This window comes from Rhineura floridana, chromosome 5 (genome assembly GCF_030035675.1).
Source record: "Rhineura floridana isolate rRhiFlo1 chromosome 5, rRhiFlo1.hap2, whole genome shotgun sequence".
Classification (NCBI taxonomy): Eukaryota; Metazoa; Chordata; class Lepidosauria; order Squamata; family Rhineuridae; genus Rhineura; species Rhineura floridana.
The window spans coordinates 162,547,035-162,565,403 of NC_084484.1; positions in this window are offsets into that span (position 1 = coordinate 162,547,035).

The window sequence follows — 18,369 nt, forward strand, 5'->3', positions numbered from 1 at the left end:
GTGGTGGCCTCTGAGTTGTGGAACAGCCTCCGCAAAGAGGTACGCCTGGCGCCTACACTTCTATCTTTCCGGCGCCAGGTAAAGACCTTTTTATGCTCCCAGGCATTTTAATCTTTTAATTTTCTTAATCTTTCTACTTTTAACATGTATCCTTCTTAATTTGTGTTGTATTTCATTTTTGTTGTGCTTTCTGTTGTTTGTTTGTACATGTTTTTGTGATTTTTTACTATGATATATTGTATCTTGTTTGTTCACCGCCCTGAGAGCTATTCTGCTAAGGGCGGTATATAAATTGAAATAATAAATAAATAAATAATAAGAAAAACTGATCAGACCCAGCATATATAAGTTCTGGAAGTTACCTTGACAGACCACTTAATGGTCTTGAGTGTTTCCATTGCTGTAGCGGAGCAAGTGTTGACCTGAACAGTGCCCTGGTGAGAGATCTCTGAGTGCCTCATATAAGTTACTCTGGAAGTTCTAAAGGATAAGCAAGATATAAGTAATGACAGGGGCCATATCAAAGCTAGTTCTAGGGTTATGAAGGCCTTTGGTAGGGTATTGTCCTCTCTCCCCCTCCCCCCAACAGGCCATATGGGTGGCCACAATTCATGGTTGGATGTCATCGTTGCCTAACCATCTTTATTTTCCTAAAATGTAAAGTACCCCAAGTTCTGGTTCTGCCACATTTTGTGTGTGCGTGTGTGTGTGTGTGAAACATGGGTGCTACCAACCTACATTTTTTTAAATCCTCAGTGCACCACAACTTTCAGTGCATTGCATTTTGGGAAAACAAAGATGGTGGCTGCAGTTGTGACCACTGAGGGGACTAGAGCAGGAAGCTTCAGTGGTGGTGAGTGAGGAGTCTATCAGAGGGAGGTTCCCTTACCCTTCCCTTTCTCTGATGCTTGCGTTAACAGAACATTAGGGCACAAAGCCTGAAGGATCATGGGACAATCCCATTATAATCTGTGTCAGACTTCAAAAGCTCTTCTCTTGTTTGTGGTGGGCTTTTAAGAGCTCCTGAAGTTCATTTCCATGGCTGGTTTAAGAGAACATTACCAATATCCCTAACTGTGTAGGGGCAGGATTTTGAAGCAGGGGTCCAGGCCCCCAAACTGCAGCATAAGATGGAGCCTTACTCTCCCCCCTCCCAATCAATGAAGCAGTCTCACCATATTTGGAGGCAAGTGCAGTAATGCACATTAACATCTAAACAGAGAAGACCCCAGTGTTTAGTGTGGGAAATCTGTGGCCCTCGGGACGTTGTTGGACTACAACTTTCATAACCAGTCCCAGCACTGATTGTTTTCTGCTTTGGTGCAGACATTGCTTTCTGTTTCCGCCCCATGGTGTCACTTGCTCCAGTCCTGCATGGGATCATTTAGACTGGAAGCTCTTTGAGGGCAGAGACTAACTCTGACTTAAGCCCAGCATCACAGCAGCATATCACTTCTCGATATTGCTGTCATCACAGGAATGTCAATAACACATACCAGCAAGCAAATCAGGTAGGCACATAGAGCCCACACACCAAACATGCTTCAAGATATTTGCTTCTGCTGTCACTTTAGCTTTTACACCTCAAGAGCTCTTATAAAAGGTACATATTCAAATGGCAAGATGGTGATGGGAAGCGAAAGCAGCATTTCTTAGACACAAATAAGGTTGTGATATAATTCGCTCCCCCATCTCACTGGTTACTAGCCCTAAAGTCTAACAGGCATTTTCTATGCATGCTAGTAACACAGGCAATACTTCCAAGGCTTCAGTTTTTAAATACACATCCACAATTCAGATTGGAAAAGCAATCCTAGAGAAATTAATGGCCTAGCTGAATGTTGCTGATGAATTCTTTCAAGGCCGGTGCCTTACGCTCTGGTGTGCAGGTGTAATATTTTGATTATTTTTTAAATAGAAAAGCTGTTGAGAGTTTTTAATTTTTTTTAAAAAAACTCAGGCTGCCTAGATCTGTGAAGGCTATAGATGGGCAAGTCCTGAACTCAACTCTGCTTCTGAATGGTCAGGTGATGGCTGTGGTCAGCCTTGGCTGGTGCCAGTGGTGGCTGATGCCCATTGGGACTGGTAGAGCAGAAGGCAGGGAGAGCCAGAGCTTGGAAGTAACTAGTGACAAGTAACGAAGTACTTGTAATTTATTACTTTTTTGAGTAACGAGTGGGTAACTTCATTACATTTTGCTGGTAATAGAATGAGTAGTAACTTCATTACTTTTGAGGAGTAATTGTAATGTTTCCAGCATTATTTTTGCACATTACTTGGGGGGGAGCAGGGGAAGTCTGCTGCTCCTCTGATTTGTGAATTAAAATCATGTGCTTCAAATTGGGCTTTTGTGCAGCGTTGTTCTTCCTTCATGCTCTGTGGGTGCTTAGGAGGTGACAAGGGAGGAGGTGGAGAGCAGACGGGGTGGAGAAAACAATTGTTTAAAAATTGACAGGAGTGGGAGGAGAAAAGAGCTGGAGGCAATATATATATACAAAAAATATGTGTGCTGGGGTATCTTGCTGGGGGTGGGGTGAGGGGATGTGAGATTCTGTTATGCCATTCTGTTAATCTTATGGATAAAAAAATTATTCTACTGCCCTCTGTGTGTGCGCGCTTATTTTTAATGTTGTTTTAGGCTACTTAGATGTGCAGCAGCCAAGGCCAGCACCTTGTAGGCAATTTCTTTTTTTAAAAGTAACTAAAATATAATTGTAGCAATTACTTTTGAGTGAAAGTAAAGTAATTAGTTACTTTCAGAGCAATTGCAATTGTAACAGTAATTACTACTTTTTGGGGGCCATGTAACTGTAACTGTAATTTATTACTTTTTAAAAGTAATCTTCCAAGCTCTGGGGAGAGCGAACAGTAGGCGGAGCCAGAACTAACAACAGGCAGAACCGAATAATTCTACTTTTTGTCTCCGTCCTCCTCTGCTGAGTTCTTCAATGGCGAAATGGAGAGTAAGGGGGGGCACCCCCTGGACTGATTGTAAGTAAGAAGGCAGGTGGTCTAGAAGGAATCAAGGCTGAAGTTGGTGAGGCCCCATTTGCCCTAATGAACCACCCTTCACTGGCTGGTGCATAATTATGGCTTTTCTTAGAAAAGGCACATCCGGCACTGTCAGACATGCCCATGTCCTATTGTGTTTAAATTAGGAGTCACCCATTTTTGGGGGGCCAGAGGGCACATCTGGAATGTTAAGAAAGCACTGTGAGCACCAGTCACAAAATGGCTGCCACAGGGGTGTGCCTGGTGCACAGCGATGTGGCCACTGTCAGACATGCCTTGGTCATGTGTTGTTTAGATCATTGCAGTGCTCTGTACATGGGGATGTTTTAGAAGTGTGTTGGAAGTTGAGGCTGGTTCACAAAGCTCCAAATGCTTCCTTTGTTGTTTGCTCTGGCTTCCAGGGTATTTCTGGCACCAATTCAAAAAATTCTGGCTATCATCTTTAAAGCCCTAAATGGTTTGGGTCCAGGACATTGCTGGTGCATGATTCTGCTTGCCTTTTGAGGTCTGCCAGGGAGATTCTCAGCTGCTCCATGCCCCTACACCATCTGAACTGCAGTAATCATAGAACAGTAGAGTTGGAAGGGGCCCATAAGGCCATTGAGTCCAACCCCCTAATCAGTGCAGGAATCCAACTTAAAGCACACCTGACAGGTGCCTCTCAAAGGCAGCAAATGTTTTGGATTGGCCCTGACTACAGAGTTCAAACTTACAAAAAGATTACACCATTCTAATATAGCCCTCCCTCCCTGCGACTTTCAGAGCATATCCTCAGAACCAAACTACATGTTATGATAAAACATGCTTTTTAAACACTTGCTTAAACAGGCTGCTTTTCAGGGTGGGAGAGGTGGGGGACAGCCACAACACCTGCATCTGGAATGTGTTCCTGATCTGGATTAGAATTCCACACCATTCCCTCCTCCCCCCAACTGCTATCTGACCCTGAAGGTGCTGTTTTTAGTAAATAGTTCCTTTGGGGACAAAAACAGCAGAATTTGTCAGAAGGAAACTGGTTCAAGAACATGTTTGAAACTGGGAATCCAGTGCCATTCCTTCTTAATAACAACAACAACAACAATAATGACAGACAGACAGACAGACAGACAGACAGATAGATAGATAGATAGATAGATAGATAGATAGATAGATAGATAGATAGATAGATAGATAGATAGATAGATAGATAGATAGATAGATAGATAGATAGATAGATAGATAGATAGATAGATAGATTACTGTAGTGTGTAACTTGGCCCTTAGAGCATGTTATGTTGGTCACATGTAGGGGAAAATCTGAATACAGACTCCAGATTTTGGACTACAACTCCCATGAGCCCCAGCCAGCAGAGTCATGCTGATGGGAGATGTAGTCCAAAACACCTGGAGGGCACCAGGTTGCTGAAAGTTATCTTAACAAATCCAGGCAGCTGGGAGGGAAGTTATTGCTTTTTAAAGAGCTTAAATCCTACTTCCTAGGCACAGGCTGCCTGTGATCCAAGGAGCAGCTTCAGCCAATAGGCAACCTTTTATCTGTAACCCAGACTGTTTTACAAGTTACAATATACCCGCGGCTATGTGAACTGGCATAACTCAAGTGAATGTCACCGCAGCTATATTTTCACCGCAGATGATGCTCTTATTAGTAGCGCATGGAGATGCAGAAATGTGCTCCGTTCACACAGACATGGCCTGCAGCAATGCGCAGTCTTGGTATGAGCAGAGCCAATTTATTTGGATTTCCTCTGACATTTCTGCATTCTGTTTCTTCCCCTGAAGAATTGCAAGACTGAGCTCATTTTGTTCTATGTGCACATCCCCTTTTTGCTCTGCTCAACTGGTCAAGGAAGATGAAAACACATTTAGCAGACCATGAACCAAGTCCAGAGTACTTCAGGGCTCCATAAAATTCTAATGAAGTGCTTACAGCATTCCAAATAAAACTTGTGTGTTTTTCTAATTACATTTTTATGACATGTTTTTAACATGGCCATGCAGTTCATAGGGACACAGTGTTCCTTCTGTCCAATACCAAAGTCATCATTAAGCGGAGTTGCCATCCTTCTAACTAACTATTCTAGGGCACAGTCATTTAGGGTGTCTAGAAATTTTACCTCTTTGTCATAACTGGAACACAAACGTAGCCAGTAGTTGAAGTCACCCATTACTACAACATTTTATCTTTGGGTTGCTTCCTTGATTTCATTCTTCATCTCCAGATCTCTCTGAGCATTTTGATCAGGGATTCAATATCACATCCCCAGTACTAAATTATTCTTGGGGCCTGGTATCACCATCCACAATGAGTTCATGGAGGAGTCTGCCCCTTTTGGGATTTCTAGCTAGCTGGACACAATGCCCTCTTTGATGTGCAGAGTGACACCACCTCTAGTACATCCTTCCCTGTCCTTCTTATAGAATTTTTATCCAGAGATAACTGTGCCCCACTGGTTTTCTCCATCCCACCAGGTTTCCATTATGCCCACTATATCAATGCTCTCCTCTAAGACTAAGTGCTCCAGTTCTCCTATCTTGGCTTGGAGGTTTCTAGCATTAGCATTTACGGTGTCTTTCCTCAAGTGTCTTTGGCACTTGTGTTTTGGCCTATGATGCTTTGGCCTCTCTGAATTACTGCTGTGTGCCAAACCCACAAATGTTGTTGATAAATATTTATTGCAGGCATGTTCAAGAATTTGGAAAGTGGAACAGGGAGTTAGAAAATGCTATACAGCCTAAACAGTGGAAAATTGCTTCAGAATCTGTACAAAATGTTTCTGTAGATTTAAAATTGAGATTGATTCAGCAAAAAATTGTATTTTGGGTATATTGGACTCCACAGCATCTTTATAGGAAGGCATTGGCTAATTCAGATAGATGCTGGAGGTGCAATGCTGGACATGCCTCATTGAGGCTTATGATGTGGGCATGTTCAGTGAAACAGCAGTTAAAAAATCAATAAAAAATAAAGGCCAAGGAAAGCAGAGCCATGTGCCCTAACCTCTTTGCCCTGCTGCTTAACTTGCCTTGATGCTTCGTCAACTGGGGCTCCCTAAACCTCGTGGATCTGACTCCCTTCTCTAGGTTGCTCTAAATTTCTAGGAACATTGTTTGGGGGCAGAAAGGTTAATGAAACATCCCATCTCTCATTTCACTTTAACAGCAGTATAGTGACACACATTCTGTGTCCACACCTTTTAGTTTCATGTAAAGAAAAATATCACAATCTTTTCCCACTTTTTGGGCCCAAGCAGTGGTGGTGGCAAGGGGGGGGGGCAAGCACCCCCAGAACAAGGAGCTTGCTCCCCCACCTATTATATTTTGCCCACCTAGAAACATACTTTGCCCCTTCCGTGCCTCCCCCCAGTTTTTTTTCTGGTGCTGCTACAGGCCCCAAGTAAAGAAGGAGACCACTTTTTAAAATTCAAGGCCAAATTTGTATGTTATGGCAAACATACCCCTATACTTTTGCAGAGCCATTTGATGGCAGCAAAAGAAGGGGGCATTTCTATTGACTTTCTTGTGGCTGTTGATGAAATCAGTTAATTGGGGAAGGGCAGGGTGCTTACCCTCACTGAAGGAGGTGGCAGAGGTTATTTCCCACTTTTCTTCTTTAACAACAACAAAAAATCCTATAATCAGCAGACCAGCAGTGTTCCTATATCCCATGTAATGGTTCAATGGGGATAGTGCTACACCATTGCTGGGGTGGGGTGGGGACTAACTGCCCTATCGCTCATGTTCTACTTCCACTGTCTCAGGATGCCTCTGAATACCAGTTGCTGAGAATCACAAGTGGGGAGAGTGCTGTTGCACTCAAGTCCTACTTGGGGGCTTCTCACAGGCATCTGACTGGTCACTGAGAGAACAGGGTGCAGGACTAGATGGGCCATTAGCCTGATCCAGCAGAACCTTTCTTATGTACTTGTATTAGAGTGATTCACACATTTCCAGGGTCTGTTGCAATGCAATGCTAGCAGGCAACTTTTGTACCTCTCCATCCCTAACATGCAAGTGGTCTATTGCCACGAGCAGAGCCATCAATGCTAGTGAGAATGTGGCCTGGTTCAGACTTAATAGTAAACTGTGGTTTCTCACTATGTGAACAAGTCTGCATGAGCCTCAGGCTTGCCTGCTTCCCCACCCCCTCCTCTTGCATAGCTGTGAAGAAATCAGAAGTCATTGTTCTCAGTTTTCCACAAGCCACAGTTCCATAAATCCAGACATAACAAGAAACAGTGGTTTGTTTAAAAGGAGAAATGAATGCTTTCAATCTCCTCCTTGCGGTTCTGCTACAGTAGGGAAGAGAGGAGTGTGCAAGCCTGAGGCTTGTGCACATTCATTCATGCAGCAGGAAACTGTGGTTTCCCATTATGTTTCAACCAGGCCTATGTGCTCGTTTCTGTGAACTGGAAAATTACAAGACACTAATGGGACAAAAGGGACATTCTTGTGTGAATTGATTGCTTTGACCGCTCAGATGTGCATGGTCTCTGTGTGTGTGCGTGTCTCCATTCCTGTGTGATGCGGAAAGTAGCACCATTTTAGGGCTTTATTTCACTGAGTTAGAAAGTAACTGCAGGATGCACTTGGGGGGATGTGTTGGATAGGCGAGGATGCTTATAAACACATAAAACAATTGCAGTAAGATGGTAAGAGAAATTATGAAGAGCAGCACTGATAGAGCTGTTTTGCACAAAGAAAGCAATTCAAGAATTCTAGAATTAAATATGTTCATTTGAGCAGCCGTTGGAGCAGAAACAATGCAATCACCTTTAGTTGGAGGAAAACATGAGGGAAGTGACATAACACAAATTCTCATTCAAAAACCTTGAATTCAGACAAAGCATTACAGTGGAAAAAGCAGTGACCCTTCTCTTCCCAGTCGATCAATCAGGCTGAGATTGGTAGGTGACTGAATCAAAGCAAGAAATCCTAGCAAGTAGAAGAAATATATGTTTTAACCTAGGTGGAAAGCTTCTTTTATTAGGTGGATTCAGCTGAAATTTCAAGGATAAAAAGTAAATGTTAAATTAGTATGTTGGAAGCTTGAACAATATAAATTTGAAAAGTTCAAAAAATGTGAATTATTTTTTTAGGGCAGTTGAACTCATATTTACAAATCCACAGTCATTCAAGTGTTGACTTTGGTGCCCTTACACCATATCCTATTATCAGCCTCAGTTATAGCAATTAGCAGTTCATCACAATTTAAAAAGCCAGCAGAAATCAAACATGCTATCTTAAGAAGAGCCTGCTGGATCAGTCAATGGCCCATCTAGTTCAGCATCCTGTTCTCATAGTGTCCACCCAAATGCTCATAAGAAGCCTGCAAGGAGGACCTGAGCACAAGAGCACTTTCCCCTGCTGCAGTTTCTGGCAACTGGTATTCAGAAGCATCCTGCCTTTGATCAATGGCAGAACATAGCCATCACAGCTAGTAGCCACTGATAGCCTTACCCTCCATGAATTTGTCTAATCCTCTTTTAAAGCCATCCAAGTTGGTGGCCATCACTGCCTCTTGTGGGAGTGAGTTCCATAGTGTAACTATGCACTGTTAACACAGCAGGCCTCGTGGGGGTGCCAAGTGGAGCTTTCAGCCACCCTTTGCAGAATGCCTTGGTAATGTGTCATTGATCTCAAGGAAGTGTGGGTGGTGGGGACCCTTGAAGAGATCCTTCTGCCTCTGCGTGTTAAATGGGCCTTTTTAAATAAAATTAAAAACCAAGTGAAAAATATGAAAAACTCTGCACCAGCTCATAAGGTTGATTAAAGCAAAAGGCAACCCACCTTCCACCTCATAATTTCAGGAATCTCTCCCCCTTCCTGAAAAAAAGCAGCAGAACAGCCTCTGTTTTCACAGTAGGAGGAATCTTGGGAAACTGGAAAGAGTGGGAAATTTTGGAGAGTGGGAAAGGTTGAGTCCTTCCATCTTCGAATCTCGGCGGGTCTGTGACTGGAGGTTGTGGGCTAAGAGTGACATCATGGCTTGCCATCAGTGGGAAAAGGGAGATGTTTGTCCCCACCCATCACTCCTCTCCAGGTGTGTCCCCTCCGTCTGTCCACAGTTCCTCAGCAAATGAGACAAGAGTGAGTAAAAACTCCAGCAAGAGCAAGTCTGTTGAGAATGTGATACTGCTGTGCCTGCAAGTAAATGGAATACTACCAGGAGCTAAATTATTATAGCCTTTAGAAGGTGAGGCATTGCAGGGGAATGAGGTTTAGAAGGCAAGTTATATATTGTTGAAGGTCATAAATGGACAAATAAATCTCTGCCTTCAATGGAAATATTTCATACCCTATTAAGTGGAACTGAAAGGCTAAATTAATATTAATAATAAGTAATAAGGGAAATCATGCCCTGAAGGGACACCTTTTGATTTGTGTACAGTTGTTATGTTGAACAGTGTAATAAGCCAGGTGTTCTGAAAGACACAAAACCAAATTCCCCGGCTGTTTCTTTTTCTATGATTCCTGCACTCCATAGAGCATCACACTGCTTAGTTCTTTTATTTGTGCAGCCCCAGATATACACAGCCTATAAATATGAACAAATATTGTCCAGTTTTCTATATTTTTATGATTATGCTGATAAGACATTTCAGTCTTTCTCTGCTGGGTATTTGATCCCCCTCCATAAAATGGTCAAATCCATTATTTTACATGCAGAAAAGGAACATTTTTTTTTTTAAAGCAAAATTCAATATCCCAAAAAGATCTCCAGTCGGACCATTCTTCATTGCCAATTATTTCCTCCCTAATTTGCATTTTTCTTATGTCAGGCAACATTCTAACCTAGGAGTTTACAGCATGGTGCTTGTATGCCCACAAAGGTCTTCCCTGGCAGACATGGCTTCCCATCCTCCACTGAAGTTAGGCTTGAAAGAAGCATTCTATTGTAGTCAATGTATGTTTGGTTGCAGTGTGTGTGCATGTGTGGTGCCCACAATGGTTCCTACAGTTTGCAAATGTGCCCACTGTCCCAGAAAGTTTGGTGACCTCTGTTCTATCCTCCCAGCGCCACAGTACACTGGATGACTGCTCAGTTGCTGAATTCTGACCTGACTGTTCTTTCAAAGGAGACTGCAAAGCTGCTTAATGATATATAAGGGAGCTTCACTTGATTAAATAAATCTTAAACTAGAATACTATATAGTATATGAGAACAAACCCCATTGAAACTAGTGGGGCCTGCTTCCAAGTGGACATGCATAGAATCAGGTTGTAAGATGGTTTTAGTCATCTAAAAACAATAGCTCTGATGCAAAATCTTGTTATTGTTTCTTAATTAGGTAGCTTCTTCAAAGAGCATTCCTGCCTGGCTGAGATAAAAGGGGAATACCTTTTCTCATAATCACGATTTCTCATAATAATGATAATAATTTCTAATAATCATGGGAGACTGCAAAGCAAAAGTAGGGAACAAAGAAGAACTAGGAATTGTGGGGAAATGGGGCTTAGGAGATAGAAATGAAACAAGAGGGAGACTTAATTCTGTGAAGGCAGTAATTTGTTTCTTGCAAACACATTTTTTCAGCAACCGAAAAGATGACTGTACACATGGACAACACCAAATGGTCAATACAGGAATCAAATTGATTACATAATTGGTAGCAGAAGATGGAGAAGTTCCATACTTTCTGCGAAAACAAGACCAGGAGCAGACTGCTGTACAGATCATGAACTGGTCATATCGAAAATCAGAGTAAAGCTAAAGAACAACAACAAAGCAATCATAATGCCAAAATACAATTTAAATAACATCCCAGAAGAATATACAGATCAAATAAGGAACAGATTTGAGGTTTTAAACTTAGTTGATAGAGAACCAGAAGAACTATGGATTGAAGTCAATCAATTATCAAGGAAGAATGCAAAAAAGACAATACCTCTAGTTAAAAAGAGAGAAAGACAATGGATGATTGAGAAAACTCCTAAAATGGTTAAAGAAAGAAGGAAAGCAAAAGCAAAAGGAGACAGAAACACAGTCAGTACCCTAAATGCAATAATACAGCAACTAGTACATAGGGACAAAGAGAACTATTACAATAGTTACTATATAGAAATAGAAGAGGACAACAAAAAAGGTAGAACAAGAGCCCTATTCCAAAAGATTAGAGAAATTAAAGGGAAATTTAAACCAAGAATAGGGATGCTGAATAATCAAGAGGGAACACACTGATTGACTAAGATGAAATAAAAGGAAGATGGAAGCAATACACTGAAGAACTCTGTGAAAGAGATGCAAGGATGACAGATTCATTCATGGAGGAACCGTATGATGAAGAACCAGAAATGTGAGGTGAAGGCTGGACTTAAAATACTTGGAAGAAACAAATCACCAGGAACAGATAGCATACCAACAGAGTTGTTACAAGTTACTGAGGTGAAATCTGTCCAAATTTTGACAAAAAGTTGTCAACAAATATGGAAAACTAAACAATGGCCCACAGACTGGAAGCATTCAGTATACATCCCAATTCCAAAGAAAGGGGATCCCAGGGCATGCAGTAATTATTGAACTATTGCCTTAATATCCCATGCAAGTAAAGTAATGCTCAAGATTCTACAACAAAAGCTCTTGCCATATATGGAGTGAGAAATGCCAGACGTCCAAGCTGGATTTAGAAAGGGAAGAGGTACCAGAGATCATATCGCAAACACACGTTGGATAATGGAAGGGACCAAGGAATTTCAGAAGAAAATCACCTGTGTTTATTGATTTACAGCAAAGCCTTTGATTGTATAGATCATGAAAAACTATGGAATGCTTTAAAAGAAATGGGGGTACCACAGCATCTGATTGTCTTGATGCACAACCTATACTCTGGACAAGAGGCTACTGTAAGGACAGTATATGGAGAAACTGATTGGTTCCCAAATGGAAAGGATGTGAGACAGAGCTGTGTTTTATCACTCTATTTATTTAATCTATATGCAGAACATATAATAAGGAATGCAGGATTGGATCAAGATGAAGAAAGTGTGAAAACTGGAGGGAGAAATATCAATAATTTAATATATGCAGATGATATCATACTACTAGCAGAAACCTGTAATGATTTGAAACAAATGCTGTTGAAAGTTAAATAGGAAAGCACAAAAGCAGGACTACAGCTGAACGTCAAGAACACTAAAGTAATGACAACAGAAGATTTATGTAACGTTAAAGCTGACAATGAGGACATTGCACTTGTCAAGGATTATCAATACCTTGGCACAGTCATTAACCAAAATGGAGACCATAGTCAAGAAATTAGAAGGCGGCTAGGACTGGGGAGGGCAGCTATGAAACAACTAGAAAAGGTCCTCAGATTCCAAAGATGTATCACTGAGCACTAAAGTCAGGATCATTCAGACCATGGTATTCCTGATCTCTATGTATGGATGTGAAAGTTGGACAGTGAAAAAAGTGGATAAGAGAAAAACCAACTCATATGAAATGTGGTGTTGGAGAAGAGCTTTGCACATACCATGGACCACTTCCCAATTAATCAGAGCACTTATTCTACTTAAGGCTGCAATCCTTTTCCCTCTTATCTAGGAGTTATCCCCACTGAGCTCAGTGGGACTTACTTCTAAGTAGACATGGATTGGATTGCACTCAAGGTTAATATAAGCGATTGATTGATTAAACATTGCACCCCCTAAACAATTTGCTTTTTCTTAAAGCTGCTGTAGTGTACGAATTAAGGGCATGAGCTTGTAGCTTGTTGGAGGCTGTAGGGGAATTCCTGCTACTAAGCTTCTACTATTTTTCCCCAAGCTGGAAACCCAAGATGATGATCATGATCTTTTCTCCAATATTATTTATATGGCCCCTGAACTGTAGATACCACAGAGGCATTTCAGACTGGGCAGTAAATAGCCACTAACCGCTTCTGAATATTGTTGATGTTACACATTCTCCTACAGCCTTCATCAAGTCGAATGATGATCAACTGTCTCTCAAATGATAGGAACTATTTGATCTACTCTAATCAAACAGGATTTATTAAAGGCACATAAGAGAGAGAAAATGGAACCAGCAAAAGGAATCCAGAAAGAACAAACAGTGGCAACTTGAAAGAAACAAATCACAATTTTATCAACTACTTCCATTTTTTTACTCTTCCATGTTCTGCACAATCATGTGCGTGCTTTAGATTTTATATTCCATTATATAAAATTTTCATTATCATTTTTCATTGCTATGTCCATTTTCAATTTTCTAATACTAGATTTCTGTGGTTTATGATTGTGATTACCAAGCGCAACTTGAAACAAAATATTGTACGGTGGGGGGCTCCTGTTCAGGCAGCCATATCCTCCTTCACCATGCTCCATTCCATTCCCCAACAATCAGTCAGCATTCTATGGCCACTAAGCCTGTGAACCATAGTCCTGGGAATTGTGGCTCTGTGAGGGATAAACTATAGTTCCCAGGATTCTGGGGAGGGGGAGAGGAAATGTGCTTTAAATGTATGGTGTGTATAGAGCCTTCAATCCTCACTGGGCTGTTTTCCCTTAGGATTCCGCCCACCCCCAAAGATGTTTTGTGTTTCTGTATGGCAAATGGGTTCACTTTGTGACTGTATAAGCAGTCCTGAGTTAATGATAAAAGGTGGGAGTGTCAGTCAAAAATAGAAATAAAAATAAAAAAATCTAATGCAATTTTGGAAATGTCCAAAGGGTGGATAAAATTAAGCAGGGTGAGCACATCAGTCCCTTCAGTCAGAGGTTCCTCACCTTTGCTAGAATTAAAGTAAACAATTTTTGAGAAACTATGTAAAGAAATGGCTGACTAAACAAACAATTAAAACTTGAAATCTGATTGTGTCTCATTTAAAAGCAGTTTGGAATGGACGGGTTTTCAAGACCCATTTCAAGACCCATTCTGATGCCTATCCCTTGGAATGGAATGCTGGATGCCTGTCCGTTTGAAGGAGTGCCACAAATATGGGTCCACCACCAAAATAATAAGTAAAAAACCTGTTTACTAAACCTGTATGTAACCCAAACCTGTGTGGAACCTGAATTCAGTAGTTAAGTTTCAACAGACAACACAGCTGCTGAATTTGAACCCCTCACTTGATGTGCATTAGACCTCAAACTTTGGGAATGATGCTTGCTTTCCCCGTTCATATTCCTAATATTAATTAGCATTATTTATAAAGCACCTCAAATCCTGGGGGGGGGGCAACCCTCTATGCTAGGGTTTGTTTCTCTTGGCTGCAGGGCTCGTCCTACCATTAGACAGAGTGAGGTAATAACTTCAAATGGCATATAATGGGGGGAGTGGTAGCCCCTTCCGTTGTTCCTCCTGAGCCCAGTACCCTTCTGTGTGTTCCTGTACTGCTCTCTCTCAGGCAGCCTGCCAACCTCAGGAATAGTGGAAGATGCTATCCTGTCTGCAGTATTGAAGTGACAAGATTTAAGTGACAATCAAGCTCACTTCTGTGCATGACATAAAGGGGGCACCATCTTTTTCCTCCCCTCAGGCAACAAGATGTTTTGAGCTGGCCCGGCTTGAACAAGCTAGTGTGACAAAACCTTAGAAGCCTCTCTCTTGTAGATATCTATTGATACCTCCTCAATGAAACTACGCAAAGTCTGTTTTCACAGACTTTTCTTAGGACTCCCCTTGCTGCATCAACAAAAGCTAGAAATCCTTTGCAGGGAATTAAAAATAGCATTTTGAGTACTCAACCCAAGGAGGCATTAAATAATGCAGCTTTTTTCTTTCTTCACACACAACAAACCTATAAGCCAACAACAACCTGAGAATCCCTTGAAGAGTTGTTTTTGTTCTTTTAACCAAGTAGATACAAAATTGTATTGCATGGTTTTTCTTTATCTTCCAAGCACACTCTTCATATATAAAGCAATTGAACACATCCTGGTTTTTAACCATTTAAGTTTTAACTCTGCTTAGCCCAAAGATTATGCCACCTAACAGAAAACAGAAATCAACTCAGTCTTACTTTTCTGGACCAGAAAAAAAGTCTAATTTCAGCTAGTCCAGTTTCTGTTGCTTAGCAATTGACATTCTTCAGAAGTGTAACCCACAATGATGTTTTCTGCAATCTATAGAATCATAGAATGGTAGAGTTGGAAGGGGTCTATAAGTCCATGAAGTCCAACCCCCTGCTCAATGTAGGAATCCTAATTAAAGCACATCCAGCAGATGATTGTCCACCACCTCCCTAGGTAATTGGCTCCATTATCATACCACTCTAAGTTTTTCCTGATGTTCAGTAGAAATCTGGTTTCCTGTAACTTGAGCCCATTATTCCGTGTCCTGCACTTTGGGATGATCGAGAAGAGATCCTGGCCCTCCTCTGTGTGACAACCTTTCAGCTACTTGAAGAGTGCTATCATATCTCCCCTCAGTCTTCTCTTCTCCAGGCTAAACATGCCTGGAGTTCTAAACATGCCCAGTTCTTTCCGTCTCTGCTCATAAGGCTTTGCTTCCAGTCCCCTGATCATCCTTGTTGCCTCTCTCTGAACCTGTTCCAGTTTGTCTGCATCCTTTTTAAAGTGTGGTATCCAGAATTGGACTCAGTACTCAAGATGAGGCCTAACCAGTGGTTGCTATATCCAACTTTGTTATGTGTTGGGGAAAATTGCATACAGGAGATTATTCAGAAATGCAGAGAGCTGAATTTAAGATTGGAAAAATGAAAAACCAAGAGAAACTAAAATGGTCAGATTTGTCTATCCCTATTTATGAGGCAGTCCGAAGGCTACAGTGTTGCTTTTGTCTGGTAATGTGCCTTTCTTTTTTAAAAGCTCCAAAACAGTTGCCCACAGCCTAGAGCAGCTAGTGAACAGGGCCCCTTGCTGCCATGTCCTTTGAATATGGTAGCGCATGTCCCCTGGGAGCAACAGGACTTGATGCCATTTTCCCTGCACAATTCCGTCTGAGAGCCATGGAATGTCATGAATTCCTATTGCTCCCGGTGACACTTGCTCTACTGTATTTAAAGCAATCAGCAACAAAGAGCCCCACATGCTAGCTACTCTAGGTGTTGGGCTCTAAAATGTTTGGAAGGAAAGAAAAAAATTGTTACCAGAAAGAGGCAGCACAGCAGCCCTCATCCACTTTGAAAAGGGATCCGATCTGGACTCCAGATTCCAAAAAGGATTCACAATCTGGCCCAAGCCATGATCTGCCTGGATCAAATCAGGTGACTCTACTTTGGAATCCAACTTCAATAGATTCCTACCCTCACCTTTAATGCCAAAGAGCTCCTGCTAAGTTTGGTGCAATTTTAAGACATGGGATTCAGATAAGCAGAGGGATAAACAGTGGGTGAAAAATCTGTCTATTTTTGGTACGGAGGGAAGGGTGAGAGTACAGATCCAGTGGCACAATCTGCCAGTGTGTGATATTTACAAAGCAGTACAAGAGGGTGCAATGCCGAGGTTGTGAGTTCAAGTCTCAAAATCTTTATTTTCATCCTATGGAAAGAATAGTGCAGGAAAGGCACTTCAGCACACTATGATCATTTCCAGATCTGCTGACAGGTGAATGCTGCTATATCCTGCTGCTTGTCATGCCAAAACAAGCTACTGACCTTCAAGCAGATCTATCAGTAAGTGTCCTACTTTGCAATTTCAAGCAAGCAAGCTTGCAGGGAACACTGTTCTTCATGTCTGCCCGAAATTACAAGAAATATTGTGAGAAACTTTGTACCTTTGTAATGAGGTACAAACTTTCCTGCAACAAATCTGGAAGTGGAATACTAATGTAGGACATCACCTCATCATCCTGGTGTGCCCTGGGAAATGTGAAGACACATTTTGATTCAAAAGAACTCTTAAACAATAACACATTATGCTATATCACCCAATATATTGCAAGATTCTTTTTTTAAAAAAATTCACTCCTTACAATAAACACTAGAAAATCTCATTATCTCAGACATTGTATTTTCTGCAAAAGAGTGGCAGTAAATAAATCATATAAGCTTTAATAGCAAATGCTGGATTCCTGTAAAACTCCCAACAACTGGTGTGTGAGAATCGATGAAGTTCATTTACATGACCCATGCCATCAAAGCAGATGCCCAGTGAATCATGCCAAGGTTCATTTTATGCTCTTCTTCAGTTCTATCCATTCATATTAATATTTGCTCCTTGATCCTAGGCACATTGCATGAAAGTAAAATGCACTGATAACTGTGGAATTTACTTTCACATGAAGTGTTTAGGAACAGGATGTCAAGACTATACATACATATATACACACATCCATCCATCCCAGGGGAGGAAATGAAGTATGATGATCTTTGGTGGGGAGATGCCTGCCAGATATTTTGAAGAAGGATATTATTAAAAAAAATACTTTTTAGCCTTTTCTGAATTGCTGAACAGAACCTCTGCCACGGGCGAGAGTGTGAGCGAGGCTGCATTCCAACTAGGGATGGAAAGATCTGTCAATTTCGGTTCTCTTAGTTTCTTATTTTTCCAATTTTAAATTCAGTTCTCCACATTTCTGGAGCAATTTGCAATTTTTTTTTTTTTAAATCCTCATGAAAATTCTCCAGCATTTTAAACACATTTTTGTAGGGAGTTTCGAACAATGTACACATTTTTGTAAGCCATTTCTCATCATTTAATGCATTTTGGCATGTTATTTGCACTCATATTCATTTTTTATGCACACTTTCCTCAGTATATGCATTTTTGTAAACATTGGTTGGTTGGTGAACGGCATCTCAAAATTCGAATACGTGTGAATTTCAAAGGATAGCTGTGTTTTGGTTCTCATATTGTTTCAGAAAGTGCAGATTTGATAAATTCAGCTTGAAATGCAAACTGAATCAAAATTCTCGCCAATCCCTAATTCTAACACAACTTTACTTGAGAGTAAGCACCATTTAACAGGGTGGGGGTAGGGCCAAAAATGCAAATACTAATACCACAGCCTTTTCTACAGAGAGGGTTGCTTTTATATCTTGTATTTGTTTGGGGAGGGAGCATTTGGTGGATTCAAACCCCTTTATTCCATTCTCCATGACGGCAGGCAGACTCCCCCATTGCATTCACCTCTTAAGACATGTACCCTAAGACACAGAAACAATTGAGATGAAGACTGCTTCTCCTTGCTGGCTCAACCAGAAAGTGAGCTAGAGTCTCTAGATAAGGCATGGAGCTGCAAGTGTTGATCAAGTAAGCACGTGCAGTTTGCAAACCACCTAGATTCTGCATATGCAGCAGGCAGGCAAAAATTGTAAGGCACCTTCCTGCGTGCAGTGGATGATGGCCACTATGTGTCATCTTAGGGTTGCCAGGCTCAGGGCCTGAGAATGATTCTGTATCTTTAAGAGAAGAGAAAATCAGCCAAGTGCAGGTGTTCTTGCAACACTGTAATGG